Source organism: Penaeus vannamei, chromosome 39, assembly GCF_042767895.1.
Source record: "Penaeus vannamei isolate JL-2024 chromosome 39, ASM4276789v1, whole genome shotgun sequence".
NCBI lineage: Eukaryota > Metazoa > Arthropoda > Malacostraca > Decapoda > Penaeidae > Penaeus > Penaeus vannamei.
Genome location: NC_091587.1, coordinates 22,923,988 through 22,933,987, shown reverse-complemented (window position 1 = coordinate 22,933,987; position 10,000 = coordinate 22,923,988). Strand labels below are relative to the sequence as shown.

At 39.4% G+C, this 10,000-nt stretch overlaps 1 protein-coding gene across 5 annotated transcripts in view; it reads left to right on the top strand.

Annotated features, from left to right (window-relative positions):
• Positions 1 to 10,000, top strand: part of LOC113821770 (cell adhesion molecule Dscam1) — a 518,182-nt gene that overhangs the window by 412,652 nt on the left and 95,530 nt on the right. The gene's annotated exons all lie outside the window — the stretch shown is intronic.

The window sequence follows — 10,000 nt, the reverse complement described above, 5'->3', positions numbered from 1 at the left end:
TGATAATAGTAATGATAATGATAATAATTATGATGATAATAACAATAATGATAATATTGATGATGATAATAATCATAATAATAATGATAATTATAGTAATAATAATAATATTAATAATTATGATGATGATAATTATAATAATGATGATTATAGTAATAATAATAATGATAATAATAATTATGATGATAATGATGAAAATAATAATAACAATAATAATGATAATAATAATAATAATAATAATAATAATAATAATAATAATAATAATGACAATAATAGATATAGACAAAATATCCCATAAGATAAAACTAAGCAGAGTAAACAAAGAAACGGAGAAACCACCCAGCAAAATAAACACATAAACAACCAAATCTCAAACTTATATACATATCAGGCTTAACCATCCATCTAAAGCGTATCCAGGGAGCTTTCCTCGTGTGTATTCAGATTTCCATCACCTTGAGACGGGGCGCAACCGCTCGCAATCAAATTTCCCGCCACAGGGCTCGCGGCGGCCGGAAATGGAGAGCCGGGGCGTAATGCAGTTCCTGCACAGCTGCGCGCGAAACTTTTGCTTTTACTGATAAACACGTATTTTAGGCATTTGTTGTTATTTTGGGGTTACGTGTGCACTTTTTTTTATTTTTTTTTTTAGCTTTTTATGTTTTGTTTGTTTTTATTTGGTTATTTGGTTATTTGTGGGGTTATTTGTTCATCTATTTATTTATTCGGTTATCTATTTCCTTTACGTTGATGTTTATTTAGTTTTGTGGTTATTTATTGGGTTATTCGTTTATTTCTTGATTTGTTTGGGTATTTATTGGGTTATTCGCTTATCTAACTATTTATTTGGTTATTCAGTTATTTGGTTGCTCATTATGTTACTTCTTTGATTATATGCATATTAATTTGTTCTTTTCCATGTGTGAGTGTGTGTGTTTGTGAGAGAGAGAGAGAAAGAGAGAGAGACAGACAGACAGAGACAGAGAGAGAGACAGAGACAGAGACAGAGACAGAGAATAAACAGAGAGACAGAGACAGAGACAGAATAAACAGAGAGAGATATGAAAGAGTCAGAGAGAGAGGGGGGGGGGAGCGGCTAAAAAAATCAGATTAAGAAGTACAGTGTTTACAATTACGGATTAATCTCTGCTCCTCCTTTTAATTAAACCACGTGACGGGGATATAGAAAGTGCAACCATTATCATAATCACAATGTACGTGTGTTTGTTTGTGTGCCGCGATTACACCTATTTTTTGTTTGTTTGTCGTTTCACCTTTGCTCTTTCTTTCTTTTCTCTTCTTTCTCTGTTATCATTGTTGTTATCAACATTTTCATTTTCATTATTACTGTTAATTTTGTTATTGTGTTTGTTTTTACTATCAAAATTATCATTATTACTAATATTATTACTGTTGTTTTTGTTATTACTATTGTCGATATCATCATTACTGTTATTAATAGTTATTGTTATTTCTATTATTGTTGTTGTTATCATCATTATATTACTGTTGTTATTATTACCATTACTATTATCATTATTATCCTCATCATCATTGTTATTATTATCACTGATATTATTATTATCTTTATTGTCATCGTTATTATCTGATTTATATTTTTATCAGTAGAATTGTTATTGTTATCATCCTCATCAGCATCATTATTATTGTTATCGTTATTGTTGTTTTTATTATCATTATTGTTATTATCATTATCATTATTATCATGATTACTATCATTATCACTGATAATCACCAAAATCTGGAATCTGCCTTTGGACTGGATTTCAAAGATTATGTTCATGGTTATTAAAGTTACTATGATATTTGCCTGGAGAGGAGGGGGAGGGATAGGGATAGGAAGGGAAAGGTGGAAGGAGAGAAGGAGTAAGTGGAAGGTGGAGGGAAAGAAGAGGAGGGTGGAAGGTTGGGTGGAGAGAAGGGAAGTGACGACGAGGGAGGGAGGGTAATGGATAAAGGGGGGAGAAGAGGGAGAAGGAGGTGGAAGGAAAGAGCGAGGCGTTGGTAGGGAAAAGGGGGGGGGGAGGATGGTGTGAGTGGGGTTGTCCTCTTAATCCTACAATGTTCCCTGTAGGATGCGTTATTGTTTCGTAATATATTTGTTTATCTTGTACCAGAAAAAAATAGTGAAGACCAGTACCTAATGATCTGAAAAATTATGAGGACACTTCTCGGTTGTTGTTAATGCAAGAGTACTACTCATTATCAACAAAAGAAAAAAAACAATGTTTATTTCTAAAAAAAAAATGAAATTCCATCAAGACACTGACAATCCATAACAAGAGAATCCATTGTCATTTACCAAAAAAAAATATATATATATGTATGCAGATAGATTGCAATTTAAGCATCAAAAGCGTAAAGGAAACTTCCCCTTACCTCATTCCAAAGTTGCAATACAAAGACACAATGAGCACCGTGCATTGCATAGTCTGAATAGAACCATCTTCTGCAACACCAAGATAGAGGGGGAGAGAGGGGAAGGAGGGGAGGAGAGGAGTGAGGGAAGGGGTGGAAGGGAGGAGTGAGGGAAGGAGTGACAGCAAGGGGTGGAGAGGAGGGAGTGACAGCAAGGGGCGGAGGGGAGGAGTGAGGGGAAGCGCCTCATTATACGTTCGAGGAGAAGGGGCGTTTCCTCGGTCATAAGATGATAAAGTGAGTGGAAAGGACCTCGGCATCATAATCAACTTAATGATTAATTATGTAGAAGGGGCGCTGGTGTAGTTGGGGAGGTGGATGTCTGTCTGTCTGCGGTGTGATGATGCAGCCTATATGACGGGTCTATGTTCAAAGATACGCAATTCTGCTTTGCCTGGTATGGCATATGAGTATGAGACTGTGTGTATATACGTACAGTTGCATATACCAACATGCCCGATAATGCAAACGCACTTCTACCCATATGCATAAGGAGACAGGGAAATAGAGAAAGAGAGAGAGAAATGGAGGGATATAAGGAAGAAGGGAGGGGAAAAGAAAGGAATAGATTCTAAGAAAAAAAATCTCTTAAGAAATAAACCCAGATCCACATTATGCAAACTAGCATTACGTCCCCCAAAAGCGTGCTCTACGCTTACGCAAACTAAATTTCCACCACAAAGAAGCCCACGCACGGTGTGTCGAGATAACACACGAATTCATCACAGATACTCCGACTCTCATTATAATTCTCATTTTCCCCGTTTTCTCTCACATCAACCAAGCTCACGTAAGTCTTCCTCTTCGGGTCCTTTGGCTGTCAAGAAATCCAGGGTTGTTTCTCAGCCGTTCTGACAAGGGTAAACAAATGGGACGGATATGGCCCATTGTCGAGCAGTTGAAGAGATGTAAGGGAGGGCTGCCCCTCGCCCCTTCGCCCTGCCTCTTTTCCCCTCTCCCTTATCACTCCAGCTCCTTCTTCCCCGCATCTCCTTGTCCTCTTACCCCCTCTCCTTATCTTCTGCTCCTCTTCCCCCTTTCCCTTTGTCCAGAACTATATCTTTTGCTTCCCTTCTCATGCCCTCCCCTCGGGATGGTCAACATTTATGGTGACTTTAAGTCGTTGAGGCATTCGATAAATCACACACACACACACACACACACACACACACACACACACACACACACAGCACACACACACAAACACACATACACACACACACACACACACACACATACACACACACACAGCACACACACACAGCACACACACACAAACACACATACACATACACACACACACTCACACACACTCATACACATACACACAGCACACACACACATACACAAACACACACAGACAGAGCAAACGGACACACAACTCCATTGTATTACACAAACAGCAAAAATAACATAAAAGCAAAAATAACATAAATAATAACAAATAATATAACATATAAATATAATATAAATATAATATAAAAGATAACATAAAAGCAAAAATAACATAAATAATAACAAATAATATAACATATAAATATAATATAAATATAATATAAAAAATAACATAAAAGCAAAAATAACATAAAAGTACATGAGGAGAAGCTCAACCCCCCCCACATGGGTTCGTGTTGCGTATCAGAAAAAATTAATAAGGTTATTTATTCTTATTAATTATTATCTTATCTTTGACATTGTCCTGATATTCATTTACTGCCTTTTCCTTCCGTCATTCTATATTAAGTAGTCAAAATAAATACTAAAGCAAACAAAATGACGTGTATACGAGATTAAATGAAACACACATACAATAGTAAGAAAAATATTTGTGTGTGTGTGTCTGTGTGAATATTTGTGTGTGTGTGTGTGTGTGTGTGTGTGTGTGTGTGTGTGTGTGTGTGTGTGTGTGTGTGTGTGTGTGAATATTTGTGTGTGTTTGTTTTGTGTGTGTTCGTTGTGTGTGTGTGTGTGTATAACAATATAATACAATAAATACAATACAATAGTAAGATAAATATAATAATAAATATAATAATAAATAAATAAATATAATAATAAATATAATAATAAATATAATAAATAAATAGTAAGATAAATACAATAAATATAAATACAATAGTAAGAAAAAAAAACTATTTCATGACATACAGTTCGTAAACGTCATTCAGTCGATAAATAATAAGCAGAAAGAGCAGTGCAACAGACGATAGAAAAATTTACAGGAATTTCTTGGTGCAAAATGGGTGAAAGAATTTAGAATTATGTTGTAATCTTATTCATTAAATTTGGATTTTCTTTCCCCCAGTGTTCGGGGTTGAAGGATACCCTTGACTATCAAGAGGGGGGGGGGGTTGCTTGCTGAAAATGACATGGTGTCACAAGCCTCCTTATAGGGTGTTTCGCCACTATGCCCTCTTTTCAGCATAAGGGGTTTTCATAATATTAATAGATTTCCAAGTACACGCACATACACACATCACACACGCACACACACACACACACACACACGCACACACACACACACACACACACACACACACACACACACACACACACACACACACACACACACACACACAAATAAATAAACAAACAACACATACACACACACAACGAACACACACACATACAAATATTCACACAGACACACATACATACACATAACGAACACACACACAAATATTCACAGACACACACACACACACACACAAAACGAACACACACACACACACACACACACAAATATTCACACAGACACACACAAAACAAACCCAAACAAGCATGCACACACTCACACACACGTGCACTCACACACGCCGTACACGCACCTCCTTTCAAACCCCATTCATGAAACCCCTTGTTCACCCCCCTCCCCCCTTGCCCCCTCCTCAGTCTTCGCGATGACACACAAGAGGTCTCTTGGCAAGGCTGGAGAACACCCCCCCCCTCCCCCGACCTGTCTTCAGCGAAAACGGAAAACAAAGAAAAGTTCCGATAGCGATCCAGAAGAAGGATTAGATTTGTCTGTTTAGTTGTTTCATATTATTCTACTGTTCTTGTTTTCTTCTTCTTCTTATCTATCTTCATCATCTCTCCTTTTTTTCTTCTATTTCTCCTTTTTCTTTTTCTTCTTCTTATCTATCTTCATATTTTCTTCTATCTCTCCTTTTTTCTTCTATTTCTCCTTTTTTTCTTCTATTTCTCCTTTTTCTTCTCCTTTTTTACTTCTTCAGTGATCTTCCTCTTCTTGTACTGGTCCGTTGTTCATCAAGTGACAATTGAACGAAAAACAGAACATTTGGAAAAGCTCTCTGTTAATAACCGGTTCCAAATCCTATTTTTCTTCACTTTCCTTTCCACTTCTCTTTCTTCTCTCCTCCTCTCACTTTCTATCATTCCGTTATCTCTCTTTCTTCCTCTCCTCATCTCCCTTTTTCCTCCCCTATCTTTCTTATCTACATTTTTTCACCGTATCTCTACCCCTCGTTACGGTTCCAAGTCCCATTTTTTCTTCCCTTTCCTTTCCACTTCTCTTTTCTTCTCGTCTTCTATCTTTCTATCATTCGGTTATCTCTCTTTCTTCTCCGTTTTTCCTCCCCTATCTTTCTTATCTACATCTTTTCACCGTATCCCTACCCCTCTGTGCCTTCCATTCCCCTCCCCACTCTTCCTGCCTTCTTCTCCTCCTTTATCCCTTTATTCACCCCTCTTTTTCACTATTTCCCTTCCCTTCTCGGTTTTCCTTTCCCCTTTCTTTCTTTTCCAATCCCTCTTTTCCTTTAACCATTCCTCAATTTTCACCCTTTACATCCTCCCCCTCCTCTTTATCTTCCATTCCCTTCCCTTTCTTTCTTCCTCTCCGCTCCTTTCCCCATCACCCCTTCCCCTCTACCTCATACCTCATCCCTCATACTGATCCCTTACCTCCCTCCCCCTTCATCCTTCCACTCTCTTCTCTTTCTTGCTTTCTGATCCCTTCTTCTTCTTCCTTTCCGCTCCCTTCTCTATCTGTTCTTCCCCATTTCTTCCTTTCCCTATTCTTCATACTCATTCTTTACTCTCCCTCCCTCTCCTCCCTTTCCCTCCTCTCTCTTTCTTCCTTTCCTCTCCCTTCTCCTTCTTCCCTTCCCTTTCTCTCCTTCTTTTCTCTCCCTGTCTCTTTCTTATTCTCCTTTCCCTTCTCCTTCTTCCTTTCCCTCTATCTCCTCCCCCTCCCCTCCCCTCTCTTTCTTCCTTTCCTATCCCTTCTCCTTCTTCCCTTCTCCTTTCTCTCCTTCCTTTCCCTCCCTCTCCTCCCGTTCCCTCCCTCTCTCTTTCTTCCTTTCATCTCCGCCTTCTCCTTCTTCCCTTCCCATTTCCCTCCCTCTCCTCCCCTTCCCTTCCTCTCTCTTTCTTCCTTTCCTCTCCCTTCTCCTCCTTCCCTTCCCATTTCCCTCCCTCACCTCCGCTTCTCTTTCTCCTTTTCCTCTCCCTTCTCCTTCTTCCCTTCCCCTTCCCTACTTCACGTGCCCCAGCAGTGAACTCATTACGAGGGGCGGTGTCCTTCTTCCCCTCTCCAGCCCCTCTTCCCCTCTTCTCCCTCCCTCTATCCTCTCACTTCGCCATCATTCAGTCTTCCCCCTTTCCTTACTCTCATGTCCTCGGGGGTGGCGTCAGGGTAATGGCTCTTCTGTGTTTTATTAATCCGTGTTCGTGTCATAAATATTTCTTGTTTATCAAAGAGATTCCTTTGTTTGGAAGTTTCATTTCGATTTTTGGAATAGATTCTGCTTCGTAAATTTGTGTTTTTTATATATATGTTTTATTTTTTTATAGACTTGTTTGTCTGTATTACTACCCGCTCTTGCTTTTCTGATTTTCTTTCTTTCTTTCTTTTTCTTCATTTTTTTATTTCTTCTTTCTTTTTCTTCATTTTTTTATTTCTTCTTTCTTTTTCTTCATTTTTCATTTTTTTCTTTTTCTTTTTTTTTCCTTTTTCTTTCTTTCTCTCTTAAATAGACCCGTTTGCCTTACATGCCACCGCCGAATTTAGTCATGGTATTAATGCATGATTATGAGGAAACTTTTGATGAAATTGTTAAAGTGGAGAGGGAAAAAAATCTCTATTTATCACTGGAAAGTTAAACCTTCGCCGCTGTTTCAATGAGCGGATAAAAAGGAAATCATAAATCATAATGCGTTCATGTTCATGGTCAAAATATAGCAATTCACTTGAACTGTTTTTCCACCGACAAAAATACGGGACACGCGTGCATGCTGAAACACACACGCGGATGCGTATCTGTATGTACGTCAGTTGTGTGTGTGTGTGTGTGTGTGTGTGTGTGTGTGTGTGTGTGTGTGTGTGTGTGTGTGTGTGTGTGTGTGTGTGTGTGTGTGTGTGTGTGTGTGTGTGAGTGGGTCCAAAATGTATATATATATATATACATATATATATATATATATATATATATATATATATATATATATATATATATATATATATATATTTATATTTATATATGTATATATGTATATATGTATATATGTATATATGTATATATATATATATATATATATATATATATATATATATATATATATATATATATATATATATGCATGCATGTATGTAGCTATGTGTATATATATTTGGACGGAGAAAGAGGGAGAGAGGGACAAACAGATGAGACCATAAATATTCTGACTCCAATAGATGAAAAAATCTGCAAAATCAGCAACTTCAAGCAAACTCTTAGAACACTTAAAACCCCAAATAAACTGAAATATCCCATTCCTCTCGACAGCAAGCCTATCCCCCTGAACCCAAAACCGAATTTATCCATATCAATAATATTCTTAACAAAGACATGAGGGCAATTTTTTTTATATTTTTATTTTTATTATCATTTGGCCCTCTTTGTTCTTTTTTTCTCTTTGTTTATCCCTAATAGCCTCGTGTGTCCCCTCTTTTCCCCTCTTTGTATGAGCACTTGGGTCTTCTGCGACAAACACTCGGACATCGCCTGTGGGAATGTGGGTTCTCGGAGCTCTCCCCTTCTCTTTCTCTCGCCCTCTTCTTTCTAAGTCTTTCTGTCCTTTTTCTCTCCGCCTCTCTCTCTCATCTCCTCTCTCTCCTTCCTTCCCTCGCCTTTTTCTCTCTGGATCTTTCTGCTTTTCTTTCTCTCTCGAGCTTTTTCTATCTCCTCTACTCTTCCCCCACCCCCCCATTTTTCTTTTGTCCTCTTTCTCTCGCCCTTCTTATTTCGCCCTGTTTCTCTCACCCGTTATTCTTTTACTCTCTCGCTTCTTTTCTCGGCCTCTTTCCCCCTTTTTCTGGCAATCGTCTTTGTTCCTCTTTCGCTCGCATTTTTTGTCTCGCCTTTCTCTCTCTTTCTCTCAGCATTTTCTCTCTTTCTTTTACCTCCTTTCTCACCCTTTGTCTTTCAGACATTCATCTCACCTTCTTTTTCCTCCTCTTTCTCTAGCTCTCTTCCATCTCACTCTTTCTTTTCCTGTTTTCTCTCTCCCGTTTTTTTCCTATTTCTCTCGCTATCTTCCATTTTCTTAATTCACATTTTCTTCTCCCTCTCTCTCTTTCTGGAACCCTCTATTTTCGGTCTCTTCCATCTTTCTTTGGTTTTGTACTGTTTCTCTCCCCTTCTTCCCTCTTCCTTCTCTCTTTCCTTCTTTGCCCTGCCCTTATCACTCTCCCTTCTATTTCTCTCTTTCTGTCATTCATTCCCTTTTCCTCTTTTCTTTCCTTCTTTATCCTGCCCTAATCGCTCATTTCTCTTTTCCTCTTTCTGTTGCTCACTTGCTTCTTCTTTTTTCGCTAGACCATTTTCTTTTTACGCTGTCTTCTCTTTCTTCGCCTTCTTTCTTTGCCCAATTTCTATCTCCCTTTTTTTCGCCCTTTACTTTCTAGCTTTTTCTCACTCCTTGCTCTCTTTGCCCCTCTCCCCACCATATCCCTTTGCCGACCCCTCCCTCTCTAACCCTCTCTCCACCCCTCCCTCTCCCAACCCTCTCCCCACCCCCTCCCTCTCCCAACCCTCTCCCCACCCCCTCCCTCTCCCAACTCTCTCCTCATCCCCTCCTTCTCCCAACCCCATCTCTCTTTTCTTCCCACCCCTCCCCCTCCCCCCACCCCCCGCAAGCTTCCGGTGTGCAACATAATGTGCGAAATTTATGTGTAATAATCCTACCCTTGCAATTTTCCCCACGGGGAGGGGGTGGGGGGGGGAGGGTGATGGATTGGGGGTAGAAGGGGAGTGATAAAGGGGGGGAGGGGAGGGTTGTTGTACGTGGATAGGGGGGTAGAAGGGGGGTGATATGCAGATGAGTAAGGGGAGAAGGGGGGGTTGGGATAGAGAAGGAGTGGGTTCGTATATGGATAAGGAGAGAAGGTGGGGGGGGGAGTTCGGAGATATATAGGCGGGGAAGGAGGCGGAAGGGAGGGGAAGAGGAGGAAGGAAGAGAGTGGGGGGAGTAGAGTAGGCCCATGGGGAGGGGGAGAGAGATTTATGGACGAGACTATGCTTCGTTTTCTCATTTTTTCTTTTGTGGGATGTTTTTTAAT